This window comes from Balaenoptera physalus, assembly GCF_965194825.1.
Source record: "Balaenoptera physalus genome assembly, chromosome: 10".
Taxonomy (NCBI): Eukaryota; Metazoa; Chordata; class Mammalia; order Artiodactyla; family Balaenopteridae; genus Balaenoptera; species Balaenoptera physalus.
Window position 1 is genome coordinate 44,406,744 of NC_138889.1, and position 18,860 is coordinate 44,425,603.

The 18,860-nt window shown below is 43.3% G+C and overlaps 1 protein-coding gene and 1 long non-coding RNA gene across 11 annotated transcripts in view; one reads left to right on the forward strand and one right to left on the reverse strand.

The window, feature by feature from the left end:
* FAT3 (FAT atypical cadherin 3) overlaps positions 1-18,860 on the reverse strand; it is a 717,656-nt gene that overhangs the window by 526,734 nt on the left and 172,062 nt on the right. The gene's annotated exons all lie outside the window — the stretch shown is intronic.
* LOC309636711 overlaps positions 1-18,860 on the forward strand; it is a 183,228-nt gene that overhangs the window by 44,986 nt on the left and 119,382 nt on the right. The window lies entirely within an intron of this gene.

Consider the following 18,860-nt stretch of genomic DNA (forward strand, 5'->3'; position numbering starts at 1 on the left):
CAATATTTAAAGATGGGCATACTTTTAAAACGGAATTCTGCTGAAAATGATTCCATTTTATTTTCTCATCAAAGAAAGGCCTTAGCCTAATCCCCGTAATTTGATAGAATAGAATTAAAGTCACTCTCTCATTTACTCAAGTCATTAAAAATGCCTTCCTTAGCTTCACTGTTCCATAATTTCCATTGGCATTAATGTGCTTGTTAATCCTCTCATTTTCTCAACATCACCACTTATTCAGATCGTCACACATTCCACATTTAATCCCCGCTTCTGAAGATTTTTTCTGCCCTCCTAGACTATGATCCACTGATCACTGAAAGGGGTATCCACACCAAAAATGTGCCTGAGAACCTGGATCCCAGCCTGGCCAGGCAAAGAAGGATGAAGTCTGAGTGGGCACAATGGGTAAGGGAGGAGCTTGAGGGCTGGTCTTTGGTGAGTGTCCGCTATGTGCCCTGCTGCCTGGGTGAGGGCTCTCAAACACATTTAATTCATTGCAATCTCGTGACTCAGGCTGTGATTCTTACCCCCGTGGTATATGGAGTTAGAGGAATGAGACTCAGAGAGCCTAAGCAACCAGCCAGGGTCGAAACAGCTAAGCAGAAAAAGGGCTGGAATTCAAACCTCGGGCTATCCCACTGCTATGGACTGAACTGTGTCCCCCAAATTCATACGCTGAAGCCCCAGCACACCAATGTGTTTGTATTTGGAGACAGGGCCTATAGGAGGTAATAAAGATTCAATGAGGTCATGAGCATGGGGCCTTGATCTGATAGGACTGGTGTCCTTATAAGATGAGACACCAGAGAGCATCGCCCCCTCTCTCTGCCCCCTCCCCCTCCCCCTCTCTCCCCCTCTCTCCCCCTCTCTCCCCCCTCTCCCCCCCTCTCCCCCCTCCCCCCCTCCCCCCCTCCCCCCCCTCCCTCCCCCTCCCCCCCTCCCCCCCCCTCCCCCCCTCCCCCCCCCTCCCCCCCTCCCCCCCTCTCCTCTCTCTCTCTCTCTCTCTCTCTCTCTCTCTCTCTCCCTCTCCCTCTCCCCCTCCCCCTCCCCCTCCCCCTCCCCCTCCCCCTCCCCCTCCCCCTCTCCCTCTCCCTCTCCCTCTCTCTCTCTCTCTCTCTCTCTCTCTCTCTCTCTCTCTCGGCATGCAGTCAGAGGGAAAGTCCACATGAGGTCAGAGCAGCCATCGAACAAGCCAGGAAGAGAGCTCTCACCAGAAACTGAATCTTGCTCTAAACTTGATCTTGAACTTCCCAGTCTCCAGAGCTCTGAGAAAACAAATTTCTATTGTTTAAGGCCCCCAGTCTGTGGTATTTTGTTACTGCAGTCCGAGCTAACTACTCTTCCTTGCCTCTTTGCCTCACCGGAGGCAAAGGTTCATTCCCCCTCAATTTCTGCAGCAGCGAAAGCCTCCTTCTGGTCCCCTTGGTCTTTCACTGTCTCCTTATTAGCTGCATCCATATGAATGAAACGGATGATTCTGCAGGAGGCTCATCACAGTTTAACAGGAATTAATGTCCTCTTACTATAAGGGACCCTACAAGCCGCGGCTTAACAGTCAGCAACAACTGGAATTAATTCATGTCAGATGAACATCGAGAAAAATCCATTTATGACCCCGAAGTCATGAAATTTAACATAATTACACATGCTCTTGTTTGGGTAATTTTTTCTCTCCTCATTAAATTAGAGGTCTACATTAGATTTCAATCTGATCAGGCCTGACTAGTTATATGTCTGGAATCAAGGGCATTTCCTCTCAAATCAACCCAGGGTTTCGCAGGCAAACTACACTACATGCATGAATCAAAGCCAAGGTACGAGCACTGAAAAACCTAGAAAATGACAGTTCGACGGTAGCACAGAAATTCACTGAATATTTATTCATGCTTTCCCTCAACAAACATTTACTGAGTACCTACGACGTGCTAGAGAGCGTTCTAGGTGTTTGGGAGGTATATAGGAAGCAATAACATGTGAGTATCATTCTAAGAAGCTCTGGAAGCACCGTGCCTGCCTTTCTTTTCACCACTGTAATCCCACCTCCTCAACAGCACCCGGACTTGGTAGTTGCTCCATCACCAAATGAATGAATAAACACATTTTCTCAAAAAGGATCCCTTAGGTGTTACTAATCAATCTCCATCTCCCAATCTTTCTCTCTTAAACATACTCTGCCCCTCCTACTCTCTTGCAGTATCTCCTAAATAATTTTTCTAGCAAATAAAATCATCTGGCTTAAGCCTGAACAGACAGAGTTCCCTTGAGGCGGGTCTCTGGCAATTAGAACAATTGTCATCTTCAAAAAAGTTCAGCCTTCCAGAGTCCCTTTCTCTAATTGTCTCCAGGAGTCTAGCCTTCTAAGATATAAGAGGAAATTTCTTAAATCATTCACTTGACAACATTATGAAGAAACAGAGGTCTCTCCGGGGTCTGTAGGGTGGATTCCTCGGCTGGTCGGGAAAAGGGCACAAGCCTGGAGAATCTGTTGTTGCCTAGAAGGATGTGTCTATCTAATCCATGTTGGCAGCCTCAGTTACCTGGGTCCTAGAGGCACCTGGTATCTGCCCACTGGGGAGCTACGAGGATGTGCTGTGACTGGTTCCTGGAAAGGGACTGAAATCAGTGTTCCTCCAGGCCAGGCTCACATGGAGCCCATGATAGGAAGGATTCCACGTGAGTTATCTTTCCCTTTGAAAACAATTCTGGAAGTCCATGCAGTCTGTACAACTTTCAGGCCAGCAAACTAAGCATGTGCACGAAGGAAAGAAATCAGATTATGTTTGGGGAAGTGAGATGCTGTTCCGTAGCTCACTCTGATTTAGGAAGCACTAAGGTATTTATTTAAGAAAGGGAACAACTAGTTACGAAGGAACTTTTAAGTATCCCTTATGTGCTAAATATACAATTAGAAAGGAAGTGTATAAACTACTAAAATATGGTTTTATCGGGGACTGGGGATACAAGGAACCAGAAACAAAACAGCGCCAATTCTGGAGACTACTAACTCCTAAAACAATTTCTCAAAGAACAAGACAATCTCCATAGAAACGTTAAAACAAAGTCATAGAACGTATGGCTCAAGTGGTAAAAAAGAATCCTTTTTACAATTCTGCTGTTGCCACACTAAAAAGCGAAAATTGAACTCTTAGTGGAGCCTGAGAAGGATATATGAGCAGTCATATATATAAATCAAGCAACATGTACTCATGAACCAAGGAATGAAGCATTTTTTTTTTTGGCTTTTACAGTAACAAGGCATATTTCAAGGTTCAAGATTCTGTCCTGAAAGAGTCAAAGTTTCAGAATGTTCATGGGTTTAACTAGGAAACTGGGAAAAGTCCAAAACGATTTTGCTAAAAGAAAGCAAAATGTCACTGGTTATAGAAAATTTTTAATTTTTGCAAATTGACTAAGGATATAAAATTTCTAGGGGCTTCCCTGGTGGCGCAGTGGTTGAGAGTCTGCCTGCCAATGCAGGGGACACGGGTTCGAGCCCTGGTCTGGGAGGATCCCACATGCCGCGGAGCAACTGGGCCCATGAGCCACAACTGCTGAGCCTGCGCGTCTGGAGCCTGTGCTCTGCGGCGGGAGAGGCCGCGATAATGGGAGGCCCGCGCACCGCGATGAAGAGTGGCCCCCACTTGCCACAACTAGAGAAAGCCCTCGCGCAGAGACAAAGACCCAACACAGCCATAAATAAATCAAAAAAAAAAAAAAATTTCTAGCCCCTCCCACTCCTTACTTTCTCTACCCCGCCAAATACATACTTTTTCTAAAAGTTCTCCAGTTGGTTCAAGGATCTTAATGTATAAATGGGAGCCTCATTCTCATGCCATCCTTTGATACCACTCAGAAAAGGACTTGATGAGATCACGTTATATAGCAAGTTCTTGCCAAATAATAAAACGTCTTTGAACAGGGCTTGAGAGGCTGTGCCACCATGAATGTCACATACAGCCCCCGGATGTACCTCAATGCTAACTTTGCTTCTCTAAAGCATCACGGGAAGGCATTAGGATGGAATCTTCCACGATAAGAGTGATATATGTAAACTTGGGGAAAGTAGAAGCAACCTCTACACCTGGAAGTGAAGTATCTGTCAAACAGAAGAGTTCTGCTTGGGAGGAAATGGCCATGAAGAACACAGGAAGATGCAGTAAATAAGAAGTGTTTTAGGACAACTGCCAGTAAGCCAGCTTCATCCACTGGTCATACTGGGCTCTGAGGCCATGACCCACACACTACGGGGTCAGGCCATGACCAAACACAGATGGAAAACCTCCGAAGTCCACAGATGCTCAGTGAGGAATAATGCTGAGTATCTGACAAAGATGGATCATCTACTCTAAGTTATTCAGGATAGTTTACTTGGGATTAGATTCTTCCAGCTCTTTGTTATTCTTTCTCCTGCCTGACAAAATTAATCACTCCTTATTCTGGGCCTCCCATACCCCGTCATACATTCCACCAGTACAGCACCTGTTGCAGTGCATTTTAGTTTCAGACACATCTGTCTTTTTAGTTGCAAAGCTCCTTGAAAGCAGGAATCATTTCCTTTTGACCTTTGTACTCTGAATGGTGGCAGAGAGACTGGTATAGAATAGATGCTTGATATTTGTTAAATGGAGGAACAAATGAATAAGTTCACAGATGAAAGTTCCATAACTTTTGTTTTCCTTCATAGGATAAAATCCATACCTCATACTTATCTTCTACCACTCCTCAATATAAACTTTTTTCTTCCCACTGGAGCAGAACGACCTACATTGACCTACACATTCTCACCTCTAGGCCTTTAACAACACTGAAGCCCTGGACTAGAACATCCTTATAAACCCGCTCTACCTCTGAAAATGGCAACCCCAAATTTTAAGGCCTAGTTCAAATCTAACTCCTTTATTTTGACTTCCTAAACGTTAACCCCAGCTTTCATCTCTAAACTCCTACTATACTTGTGATCTGTAATATCTACATGACACTTAATCACATGTTGCAATGAATTGTATTTAATTTGCTTTTTCTGGGAGCCTATGTGCCAAAGGGCAACCCTTCTTTTTATGGAATAAGTGGGAGTAAGAGTGGCTCAAGGAAACACAGCTAGTCAGTGAGAAACCTAGGAACGGAACAATCTAAGAAGACATTGAGGGTAGGGACTTAGAAGATTGGGTAAAATAGCAAGGAAACAAAAACACTAATAAGAGATCAGTGTAATGAGACATCTTGCTCAGCTACTGCAGTCTGTTTCTACTCTTTGTCATTACAGTTTTCTTTTTGTCTCCATCCTCATCCTTTTTTATCTTTGTTCAGAGACAGAATAGTAGATGAGAGCTTAGGCTCTGAACTATGCAAGTTGAAATCTTACTCACCCATTAATAGCTATATGAGTAAGCAACTGCTTAACTAACCCCTTTAATCTGTTAATCAGTTCTCTTAGGTAACAAATGTCTTAATGTTGAACTATCTCCTAGGAGAAATCCTTCTCAGACATAATGTATTTCTGTAGGTTACGCTGTTGGGTTCAGTTGCTAATATTTTGCTTAGGATTTTCACATTTATATTTGCAAGTGAGAATTGCCTATATTTTTCTTATCCTGGGCTTATCCAGTTTTGATAAAAAAGGTTAGCCTTATAAAACAAATTGTGCCATCTGCTTCACTCCCCATTCCCACTTTTTAAAATTTCCTGGAAGACTTTGTATAAAATAGAGATTATGGACTCCTTGAAAGTTAGGTAAACTTGATGTAAAAATATGGATCAGTATCTTGGTGATGGAGGCCAGGTTGGGTAGAAGTGGGAAGAGAGTGGAAAAGTTTTGATTTCTGATTCTGCTGTCTCATGTTCACCTCACAATTCCCCACTTCCTTTAAGATATTCTCTTTGTCTATGGTTTCCTGCAGTTTGAATATGACATGTGTAGGTATGGGTTTTTGGTATTTGTTTGTTTAGTTGGTTGGTCATATGGTATTTATCCTGCTTGGATTTCTCTGAACTTCTTGGATCTATGGTTTTGTGTCTGTCATTAATTTTGGAAAGTTCTCAACCATTATTACTTTAAATATTTCTTCTGCCCTGTTCTCTCTCTCTCTCTCTCTTCTGCTGCTCCTAAAAGAAACATTGCATCTTTTATACTGTCCCACAGTTCTTGGATGTTCTGCTTGCCTTTTTTCCCATTCTTTTTTCTCTTTACACTTCAGTTTTGGAAGTTTTATTGACTTACCTTCAAGTTCACCTATTCTTTCCTTTTGGCTATGTTAAATCTACCTATGAATCTATCAAAGGCATTCTTTGTTTCTATTACTGTTTTTTTTTTTTTAATTTCTGTCATTTCCTTTTGATTCTTTCTTAGAGTTTCCACCTCTCTGCTGACATTAACCACATGGGCTTGTATCTTATCTATTTTTTTCACTAGAGCCTTTAACATATTAACCATAATTATTTTAAAATCTCTGATCATGACAAAATCCATGTCATTTCTGGGTCTGGTTCTGATGATCATTTTGTCTCTTCAGACTGTGCATATGTTTGTGTGTATGAGAGAGAGAATTTTTTCTTGCCTCTTGGTATGACTAGTAATTTCTTACTGAAAGCAAGACATGTCCTATAGAATAGTTACTGAAATAAATAGGACTTTAGTGTGAGAATTTATACTAATCTGGCTAGGAGATAAGCTGTGTTTAATGTTTGGTGTAGCTATTGGTACCCAAGGCTTCAAATCCCTATAGTGGGCTTCTGTGTTCCCCCTCTCTTAGCTTTTGGGTTTCCCTTTTTATTGCTTCTCAGAAAGAACCTGTATTTTGCAGCCTCTTCGGCTCTACCCCACTGTTATTATTACTAGAAGCTTGTTAGTGTAATGGTAGGATGTGGGGGAGAGGAGTGTTCTCAAATCCTCACTTAAGTCTCAGGCTTAGTGAGCTTGTGTCTCAGGGGTGTGGCTTTCAGAAGTGTTTTGTCCCTCTCCAGGAGAAGAGCCTTATTTCTCAGCTCCCGGGCTATAACATTCCCAGTCTATTTCCTTAAAGCTCCCTCCCCTGTTGACTATGGCTTTTTTTTATTTATATTTCCCTTAGGTGAGAGGAAAGGCTTGGAGGCAGCTGTGGTGGAGCCAGTTCCCTTCCCTCAGCGGGGATAAGGTTTTAGAATTGCCCTCTAGAGAAGTCCTTCCCCCTTGAGAGTAGACCTTTGTTAGGGAGAAGAATCTGAGAGGGTTTCCTTTATTTCATCCCATCTCCCTTCCCAGAGCCAGGACGGGAGCTTTCTTGTATCCCCCTCCTGAGCACTGGGCAGGTTCCAAAGGTAAAGCTTGTGAAAATGTGGTGACCTACACATTCTCCTGGGTCTATTTCAGCTCCCAGGAGCTTCTCAATCTCCCACTTGTCTACACTCAGCCACTAGGAATTCGTCAAAATTTCTATCAAAATGTTCCTACCAGTTTATAGCACTTACTGGTTGGTTTCTGTTCCAGGTAACCAAATTCCAAAAAAAAGTCAGTTTCCAGTTTGATCAGGTTTGTTGTTGTTGATGTGTATAAGAATGCTGGCTGCCATGTCAGTAAACAAAGGAAACTGCAGCTATCAGCTACTACGGCTGCCCCCAAAGGTAAGTCCTGAGGGAACTCAGGATGGAAAGAGAATGCCTGACATCAGGCCATCAGACACTGCAGCCACTCCCCCATGATGCACCCTGAGGATACTCAGGATGAGAAGCACAGGATACTGGCCCCAGATAGCTGAGATGCATATCAAAGGAATGATTTCAGTGAGCCCAGACTCTTGCATCTTCCCATATATAGAAAAGCGCTAAATACCTTAACTTCAGATATCTGGTTTTCTTTCACTATTGATGTTCCAACTACCTGGTCTTTGTTGCAAAAACTCCTATATATCCTGGCTCCCCCCTTACCTCTTCGGAGCAGTCCCTCAGGACTATCTAAGATGCTGTGTCCCGGGGCTTAAGTGCTCGGTTTTCCCCGCAGAATAAAATGTAACTCTCAACTTTTAGCTTGTGCATATTTTTTCACTCGACATTGTAATGTTGGGAGTAACAATATCCAAGCTCTTTGCATGTCAGAGCTGGAGCTAGAAGTCTCCTTTTTATGGTTTTAATCTTTTCGGGTTTTCTATTTCTTTTTGGGTCAGTTTCAGTAATCTATATATTTTCCGGAATTTTGTGCATTTGATTTAGATTTTTAAAAGTACTGGCACATAGTTGTTCATGTCATTCTCTTTGTGAGGGTATGCACATACACAAATTTTTAAATTTCTAATAACCCTGTAAATAAGCATTCTTTTGAATATTACCAATTTGTGTTTCCTCTCATTTGTTGATCATATCAATTTTCATTGTTTTATCATATATTATACTCAATTTCTACTTTTATCTTCCCTCTATTTGGGTGTTTCATCCTATTGTTATTTGTCTGGCATTTAAATGTCCAAGTCTCAGTTTCTTTGGGAAGAAAACTACATGGAGAGTACTTTTCTCATAGAGATGTTTGTAAGAAAATGCACATCTGACAAAGAGTAAGTAATGCACAAATGTAAGATGATATGACCGTTGACTGCCAACCCACAATACTTTTCATTTCAGACATCTTTATTTTAAATTCTTCCATAATCTGGTTCATGTACAGTGCTTACCATTTCTTACCAACCTTATCTTCTGAGCATTAGACCTGTTTGTTGAGCACTGTGATCTGGAGACAAAACACTTGAAAGAGCACAATCAAAGTCAAAGCATATTCCTTGTGTGGATAAGCGATCCAAGGCTAAGACAGTTACAAAGAAAACGTCTCTTAGTTTTTTCAAGCCAGGCTGCAGATCTCCTGTGTATTTCTTTGGCTTTATCTCACTGAGTTAATAAAAACACCACTTGACATTTCCTAGTAAATACCTAGTGAAGATACATATCTGCCTTTTCAAAAGTTCAGCTTAAACCCATTTTGCTAGATAAAAATACTGACACAAGCAAAATGTCACCTACAACAGTAGAGAAAGCTCTTTCACTGTGAAGTATGCATTCTCTTCCTTACAATCTCAGAGGTGCTAAGGAAGAGCCAAGAGGAGCCAATAATCCCTGCACTGAGATAAGAGCATACATCCCAAGTCCATCCCAAGAGCATCCTTGAAGCAGAGCGGGCACAAAGAAACACATCTATCAAGCTCATTTCTTTCTCCATATTGTTTCACTTTTTTTTTGGCTCTGTTGGGTCTTCGTTTCTGTGCGAGGGTTTTCTCTAGTTGCGGCGAGCGGGGGCCACTCTTCATCGCGGTGCGCGGGCCTCTCACTATCGCGGCCTCTCTTGTTGTGGAGCACAGGCTCCAGACGCGCAGGCTCAGCAGTTGTGGCGCACGGGCCCAGTTGCTCCGCGGCATGTGGGATCTTCCCAGACCAGGGCTCGAACCCGTGTCCCCTGCATTGGCAGGCGGATTCTCAACCACTGCGCCACCAGGGAAGCCCTTGTTTCACTTTTAATGTGTCTCCTATTGGCTGGTATATGGTCAGGCCACTCACAGTGGCTGTTCTCTTGCTCTCTGTACATCCCTTCCTTGACCAGTGCCTGCTTCACCTACACCCTACTCACCTGCCTACATACTCGTCCCCGCCCCAGGTAGTGACTGTTCTTATCAAAGGGGCAGTGAGGGGCCTGCCCCCTCTGCTAGTTTCCCTGGTAACCAATGAGCCAACTGGATGTCAATTCCCCCTATAACTGACCATCCCCCCTTCCCCTGGGAGCGAAGACTGTAGCCACATCGTGCCCACCATCCACAGCAGACAGTGGGGTGTCGCTTCAGACACGTAAGCTCCCCACTGTCCATTAAACCACTGATGGCTCTATCGCTGACTCCCAGCTTTTTCTTTGGTCTTAAAGCTGGGCAAGTGCAGGCCTTGTAGGCCTGCAGGGCGCAGCCCAACTGCTGGGTTCTGCTTTCCCAGCCACATGTCCTGTATCTGTGGTAGAGGTACAGATGGGGAGGGCTGCAGAAGATTTAGACAAGAGTCCCCTGAATGGAGAACTGATTCATGTAAGTGGTCATCAAAATGTAAAAGCTCCCTAATCTACCACCACTTAACCAACTCACCAAATCAACCACTGCTCTAGATTCCTTCGGTAAAATATGAACCCACACCCATGGCTAGACTGAAGGGTTTTAGCCAGTAGGCCCTTCTCCATGATATCTTCTCTTCTACCCCCACCAACTGGGCTGTTAGGCTCACTGAGAATCAGCTGGGTTTGTGCCCTAAACAATATATGCCAGCTTTACTTGTTAACAACATTGTATAATTTAAGCAAATATTGCATAAGCTAATAAAATATGAGTGTGAACAAAAAGAAAATTAAGTTGAATGAGAATTGATTTTTGTTAAATTAGCCATCAAATTAGACGTGAGCAAGACCATTGTGAAAATTTCCAGGAAGAGAGTTAACTGTTTTCTACATCAGTAGAGAAAGCTTTACTCAGAATTCTACACTCAGATAGCTCTGTGTTTTAAATTCTCACTTCGTTATTTTGAAAAAACCCTCCAAAAGGAAACTGTAAGTGATATGGATTTTACGCAAGAAAAATGACGTGAAACATCAACCATGGGACTCTTTTTTTTTTTTTTAAAGATCTCCCTTTTTAATTTTTTTTAAATTTATTTATTTATTTTTGGCTGTGTTGGGTGTTCGTTTCTGTGCGAGGGCTTTCTCTAATTGTGGCAAGCAGGGGCCACTCTTCATCGCGGTGTGCGGGCCTCTCACTATCGCGGCCTCTCTTGTTGCGGAGCACAGGCTCCAGACGCACAGGCTCAGTAGTTGTGGCTCATGGGCCTAGTTGCTCCGCGGTATGTGGGATCTTCCTGGACCAGGGCTCGAACCCGTGTCCCCTGCATTAGCAGGCAGATCCTCAACCACTGCACCACCAGGGAAGCCCCAACCATGGGACCCTTAAGACAACAACAGCAGCGGTAACAAACACAACTCTTGGTCCAACATTAAAAGACTGGAGAATAAGTGAATAATTTATATCTTGTATGGTTTGTGTATATAATTGTTAATAGTCTGAATTTTTTGATTAACAACTACAGATCCTGATCACGTCAGACATAATGGATTCTGTGTAGTTTCACCGAGCAGATTAAAAGGTACTGCTCCTAATTTCCCTCTCATTTTCACTTCGTTTTTTATTACATTTAACTTACTGAGTATCTCATTATATTTTCTTCTTAATTTTCACTGCAATCCTGTAATGTAGGGATTATCATCTCTTATTTTTTATAGGAGGGAACTGAAGATCAGAGAAGTGAGGTTCAAACTCAGAACCACTGTCCCAAACAGTGTTTCAAACTTACATGAAATTAATTTTGTGAGAAATAAGCAACATTTTTAATAAAAGAAGAGAATAGATATTAAGACATTATTTAAGGGTTGGTGTTTAGGATGGGTTGAATTGTGTCCCCCAAAAAAAGATACAGTGGCATCCTAATTGGGGGGTATCTCCCACTCCAGTTCCTCCGAAAGTGACCTTATTTGGATACAAGGTCTTTACGGAGGTAGCCAAGTTAAAATGAAATTATGAGGGTGGGTCTTAAACCAATGCGACTGGTATCCTAATGAAAAAGGGAAATCTCACCAGGGACAGAACACACACAGAAGGAAGACGAAGCAAAGACACGCAGGGAGAAGAGAGCCAGGTGACTACGGTGACGCATCTACAAGCCAAGGACACCAAAGATCGCCACAAAACCCCAGAAGCCAGGAAGAGGCAAGGAAGGATTCTCCCTTAGAGTCATCAGAGAGAACACGGCCCAAACCAAACTTGATCTCAGACTCTGGCCTCCAGAAGTAAGACAATAAATTCCTGTTATTTTAAGCTACCCAGTTTGGGGTACACTGTTACAGTAGCCCTAGGAAACTAACACAATACTGTTTTGAGAAAGTCTCTGTAGAGTCCCTTTGGAGCTTGTGCTTATGTGCATATGGATGTATATTCTGGTTCACAATGTAAAATTTAATTCCTACTGTGGATTGTGGCCAAAAAAAGTTTGTGAAACAGTGTTCCATAACACAGGCAAATATACAATCACTGAAATCTATCTGGGCAATCTCCTTAAGACAGGAGGAAGGAAAAAAAAAATTCTGGGGAAAAAAAAAAGAAAGATGGAGTGTTTGTAGGGTGGGGAATGGAGGGAGGTTCCAGCTTTTCTGGGAAGATGGGCAGGGAGAGCAGTACAATTAAATAGAGTAGCTGTTGGTCAGGGTAATATACTGTATGAAACGGGCCATGCAACTTGCAAGAGAAGACAAAAACAGCTGTTTCTGGCAGGTATTTAGGGAAAAGGTTTTTGCCAATCCACTTTGCATAAGTAAAAATGATTTAACCCAGCCCAAGCTTCAAAAGAAACTGTGAGGCCTGTTAATGATGTTGGGAACTCCATCCAGACAGGGAGAAAATCAGAGTAATGGAAAAGCAGACCTTCAGGGACCCATGCGCTGTTGACAGCAGACGGCAGAAGACTGCTTAATATTCTTACACAATTAAACTAATTCCCTTTAACCTTCCTTCACATACCATAAACAAGATCTCCCGATCCCTCAGAAATTAACTTTTCACATCTGGGCAAATGTATTGCTTAATGCCCAAATCCCCAAAATTCCAAGTTCTTTTTTTTTTTTTTTTTTTAACAGAGGGCAAAACAAAAACCACTTTGTAAACAGTTTTAGGCTTGCTATTGTAATGCACATGGTGACACAAATTATGTGGCACAAAATTCCTATAACGTACCATCATATTATCATTAACGGAGAAAAACTGCATTATTACCAAATCTCATGTATGTATAAATGTACGTAGTCAATTAGGGTGTCAAAGGGACAACAAAAGGAAACCCAATGACTTATTCTGTTACCAGAACAGAAGGGTGAGATGGGGCAGCCTAGCATGATTCACTCCTGAGCCGCAGTTGTGCATCTGATCACTGTATTTGCATGGCATCCTGGGCTGGGGGACGCCACCGATTCATACACACCTCAGTACCGATTACCCACCGGCAGCAAACCATCCTACGATGTTATCCCTCCGTGTAAACCAGATCTCCCACTCCCAGGTCAGATTCAAACAGGCTGGGACCTGGGACCCGGGACCTTGGACCCTTTGCTGCAGTGCTGCAATGCTTACACCTGGACAAACGTCTCCTTGAGTAACAAAATACAAAGAAACTATGAGAGATTAAAAACAACTGCACGCATGCGCGGCTGGGGCAAATTATGGACAAGATACAAAGAGACCAAAAATCCAACTGCCACTTCTGAAGAGCTGGGAGCAAAAACAGGGTGTTGGGAACAAACGCAGGGTACTGTGCATGCCTCCTGCACACAACACCACCAAAGGAGTGGGCAAAGCACCTAAGCCACCCCTCCAGCCTGAGCCCTGGACACACCCCTACCCTCACCCCATATAAGGAACCAGCTCGCCCCCCTTCTTGGGGAGCCAGCAAGGGAAACTGTTACTTGTTTTTGCTCCCCCGCTGCTGCAGCAGGAACCCTAATAAAGCCTTGCCTGAATTTCTTGTCTGGCCTCTTATCAATTTCTATTGATTAAGGGAAGGTCAAGAACCGTGATCAGTGTCAAGATGAGAACAAGCAGATATGGACCTTTAAATTCTGCCCTTCTGGCCCCTATAAAATACCCGCATAGGAGATAGCAGGGCAGCAGAGCAAGTAGGGCCACAAAGGTTTAGATAAGGAAACAAATCACTCACAGTGTAACACTTTACTCAGTAGCTCCCCATCTCTGGTTCCTCAGGAATAAGGTGGATTTACGATCACACTCATCTCACAGAGTTTTTGAGAATTAAATGAGATAGTAACTGTAAAATGCCTGGCTCACAGATGGGCTCAGATTTATTATATGCATCTTTGATTTAAACTTACCCTTCTATGTGAGGGAAGCTATCACCCAGTCCTTCTATAAACATTTCAGTGTCCTGAATGGGCTGGGGACTGAGTAGGCATCAGGGTGGGATGGCTGTTAGGGAAGGGAGAGGGGGGAAGGATACAAGGGTGAAAAAGCTAGTTTCCCTGAGCTGGACAGGCTCAACACCTACAGAGAGAGACACCTAGACAAGTATACACCACAGCACAGTTGGTTAAATATTACTTGGGGTCAGGGATGCCCAAGACCAGAGAAGGTGACACTGAACCCGGGTTACAGGGATGCGGAGTAAGGAGCAAAAAGAAGGCATGAAAAAAAAAGGGTCTTTATAAAACGGCAAGAAATGTGGTGAAATGTGGTGAAACTGGAATGCAGGACTCTTGGACGATGGTAAGAGAGAAAACTAGTAAGAAAGACCTGGGCGTACGGTCTCATTTTGTAAATACAAATGAGCAAAAAGGTGCCCATATATAGAAGGGGACTGAGAGTCAATCAGATGGGCTGCAATATTTCAACAAATATTTACTAAGCACCCAGTAAGTGATCGGTGTGACCCAAATGCTGAATAATGTCAATACTGTCAAACAATTCAAGTGTCTATTTAAACACTAAGTCTCTTCGTTTTACAGAAAGACAGAACAAGACATCAGTAAAGGACAAAAGGAGGATATATCTAGGGAAACTGTAGAGAAAAAGTATTTAGAACTACTGAAAATATTTAATTAATAGTCTTAAACTGAAAAAAAAAAGGTTATTTTTAGCACTCTTAACTGGGTTAGAAAGCACTTGGGGTTCAGGTATTCATTCAGCAAATACTCAATATCTGCTATGTACCAGGCATTCTTCCAGCCAATGGGTGAGGCAGAAAAACAAAACAGACAAACATCCCTGCCCTAACGGAAGCTGAATTCTAGGGATATAGTTAATGTGTTCTAATTTGAAAAGTTAGAGAGAAGTAGGAAAATATTAAAACCTTTTAACCTCTTTTAAAGATTCCAATAGCCTCCATCTGTGTGTAGATAGATTCAAATGTTTTATGACATGTATATTAAGGAAGAATATTAATTTCCTATTAATTGTGGAAACTCAGGAAAGATTGTGAATCTAATTTGGGATAAAAGAGTTTTCTGCTTTAATTCTTGTATATAGATCATTCGATAAAAGTTTAAATTTTTATAATCTGTTGGTGACTTAACCATACTCTAACGCCTCCTAAATAAATCTTATTTGTCAATATTATTCTTTCTCTGAGTGATTTATTGAGTACCTCCTCAGGGCTCAACGTTGTAGTGGGTTCCTAGGAGTAGAAAAGAAAAACATGAGTAGCCCTATTTTTAATAGGTTCATCACTTCTTTAGGAGGAAGAGGGGGGTAGAAAATAAAACATATACTTTGAAGCAACTAGAAAGCAATCAATTCTTGAGATATTGCAAGGTAGCACATCAATAGCATACAACATTCATGTGTTAGTGCCAACAGAAAGTGGGACACTCCCCAACCAGAAGTTAAGACACTCTTTCCTGCCACTTAGGAAAACAACTGCTTCATGCTATTCTGTTTAATGATGCTTCTCACTAACAACAAGCCAGTAGATTAGGCCTTGGAAAAACACTGCGCTCTTTGTAATTAATTAATCCATTCATTACACTGTCAATTACTGTGGATCAGAAGTAAATTCAACATTATTTTTAATACCTATTGTTTCTGAAATCAAAATTACAAAGTATCCCACCACTTCCCCTCAGCTATCAACGCCAAGCACAAGCTGTGCTTATCCCAACCGAGATGCCGGTCGTTGATCTATGATGCCTCACTCCTAAAAGACCTGGGGATGCGGGTCTTACTGCTGATGAGAACATATGGTTTGGGTAGTTTGGCAGGAGAGATCCTGGCGGAAGAGTCTCAGAGCATCAGCAGATGCTGCCATAGCACAGCCATCCAAATGGTGGCATAACTGCCGCTGCTGCTTTGATGCCACATGTTTCACTGTGATGAGAGCAATGCCTTCCTCGAGAAGCTGGTGGCAAAACAGAACCCCTCCCCAATCCCCACAGGCAGAGACACAGGAGTGTGAACAAACACACTCGTGCCCCACATGCACACACGTGCACACAACATCAGGTGAAGTTGGCCTTCCATGGGTCTCTTTCATCTGTCTCTAATGGTGTAAAGCCAGCCGGAAAGGGAATGGCAACTCGAGACCTATTTTGTTCTTCGCTTACATAACGCTGACATTTAGGTTCCATTCAGAAAACGGGGAGTCACCACCAGCTTTCCACCCAACTCGCAGTCAAGGAAAAGATGGCCTGTTAGCAACTCAGAGATGGGATCAGAGTCCCCTGGTCTCCCTGGCAGTCTGAGGCACTGCCAGGTCCCGAAAGCTGTCACAAGTTGCTCAGATTCGTCTTCATCAGACTCATTCAATTGGTCAACAAATCCTTACTGATCACCCGCTATGGGCGTGAAGGGGAGGGGACTTCAAGAGTCACAACCACAAAATAGCTGAGGGGTGTTGTGCAGTATCCTCCTTCCATACTTGCTCACCACTTTCTGCCATTCATTCCACCTTGACCGAGCAGGAACAGTCTAGCACTACAGTCAGTCTGGAAACAGTTCCAAACGAGACAGATGCGGTGGTCCCTGACTCTAGTAGAGGAGTGAGCTAGACATACTGGCCAATACAGTGCAGCATGCATCCTGCTGCAATACGGTGTCAGCTGGTGTAGAGACGCTGCGGGGAGGGCAGCACACTGAGTCCCAAAGAGAAAACACCATCAGCCAAGTAGCTAGGGAGGAGCACAGCCGAGGCAGAGGGAGCAGTTCTAGAGCCGGGCAGAAATTTGTTCTTGTGCGTCAAATACTCCAAGCTCTTCCTCTTCATCTGTTAAATAAGAGGATGTGAGGAAAGAACCTGGGGCTCAATAATTCACAGCCATCACTGTCATTACTCCGGTTGTATTAATCATAACAATAACAGCAACATTTGCAGATGCTTGGAGGTAAGGAAACATATGGAACATTCTGGAAAATTAACACGGTTCAATTTGGCTGAAGTATAATGTGTATTTGTGTACATGTGTGTGAGAGAAAAAGAGAGGAAGACGTGAGGAGAGAGAAGGAGAAAGAGAGACTAGATGGATTATCTGATAGTACATGTCAAAGTTACTTCCAACTTGAGCATGATGCTGAACTGCTGAATTCCAATGGAATGGACACAACTGAGCATTCCAGGCAACCATCACCACTCCACTGGACAGCAGAATAACTTCTGGGCACTATGAACAGAACCCTAGGACACATATCCTATCTATCTCAAAGAATTGTTGATGTTAATGAACCCCATCCCTAACTCTGAGGTGCCAAGAAAAACTCCAGAAAGGACAGTAGAAGTAAGTGCATGGAAAGACGGCCACTGTCATGCTAATTCAGATAAATCTCCAAGTTGGAGGGAGTAAATGATCTAAAAGCACAAAACTGCCGAGCTGTCTATTTTGAATGTCAAACATTTGTGCACTGTCCATTTGTCACTAACTGAATGAAAAGCAGACAAATTAATGAGGTGACAGAACACAGAGCTAAACCACATATAAATAAGAACTCACAGTAAAGCATACAAATTGTCCTCCCTCGACACGGGAACAAAGTTACTCTGAAGAATCGAGGGGAAGAAAAACATTATGCACAGGGATCTTGTACAAAGCACAGATCCAGGAGCTAAGATGTCAAGATAAAGAACCATTTGCCTACAGCCTTGGGGCCTAAGCTTATAGGTGATTGACACTGATTTCACTTTTCAGTCAGAATAAAAATTAGGAGAATGAGGGGCCACACAGCTTGGGAATGACTAGGCTAGAAAACTTTTTGGGGGACAGGGGTGTTACACTCATTGTCAAGGCTGCAGGAACACTTAGGGATCTTCAACTGTCTGACTCCAGACTCCAAGCATTATCAAGGATGTTAGCCCCAACCTGCACCTACAGGCTGAAGGACAGCTTGGAACAGTTGGAAGAACACGAGATTTTTGTCTCTGGCAGACAAACCCAGAGTTCACATCTGCTGGGTTCTACCTCTTTCCAGTTACGTAGCCTCAGGCCAATTTATTTAGTCTCTCTGGAGCTGTTTTTAAATATTAAGTGGGTCATTCTTATGTCCGTGCAAAATGCTTAGTAGAGCATTTCATCAAGCCACTATGAAGATCAATAAACAAACACACAAAAGATAGCCTCAGTGACTCCCCAGTGCCCACACGCTTAAGTCTGAACTCTAATCTCACATTCAAGGCCCCCGATGCCAGATTCTAGCCCCAACCTGTAACTACAGGATTTAAGTACATCCACAACACTTATGCTTTTCCACGGCCATGCACTCTGATCCCCTCCTTGAAGGCTTCTCCTACCCTCTCACTTCCCGGGTCCTACTCATCCTCAAGGTCCAGCTTTGGTCCCACCTGCTCCTGGAAACATCGTAGAGTGTCTTCACTTCTTTCAAAATATAGTCAGTCCTACCCAGGTCAGAGCTCAGTTTCCTTTGCAAGGCTTTGAGTATCCTGGGTCATGAAAAGGGGAATGCCTAAACTGGGCGGTTCACATCAAGGCTCAGCAGAATCTCAGGCGGAAATATCGGATCTAGTGGGTGGTCCACCAGTAGCATGCAGACAGCGATCAATGAAGGTCTGATAAGCAGTGGTAAGCAACCACCATGGTTCCTTGAGGTGACATACGGTGCCCATTCCAAAGGTGAAGGGAGTAGGTTTTGGCTGCGCTCCCAGACATGGTCATGGCCAGCATATGGCACACTCTCCACACTTGGTTTTGCTTGTCTCCTTGACCAGCCCATGCCTGGTCCCATCAATGCAAGTCTCTGACCCCTCCTCCTTGCTCAAGTCCTAACTCTCCTTCTCTACCAACCCAAGGATCCTCAGCTAGTCTTGGGAGAATCGAGTGG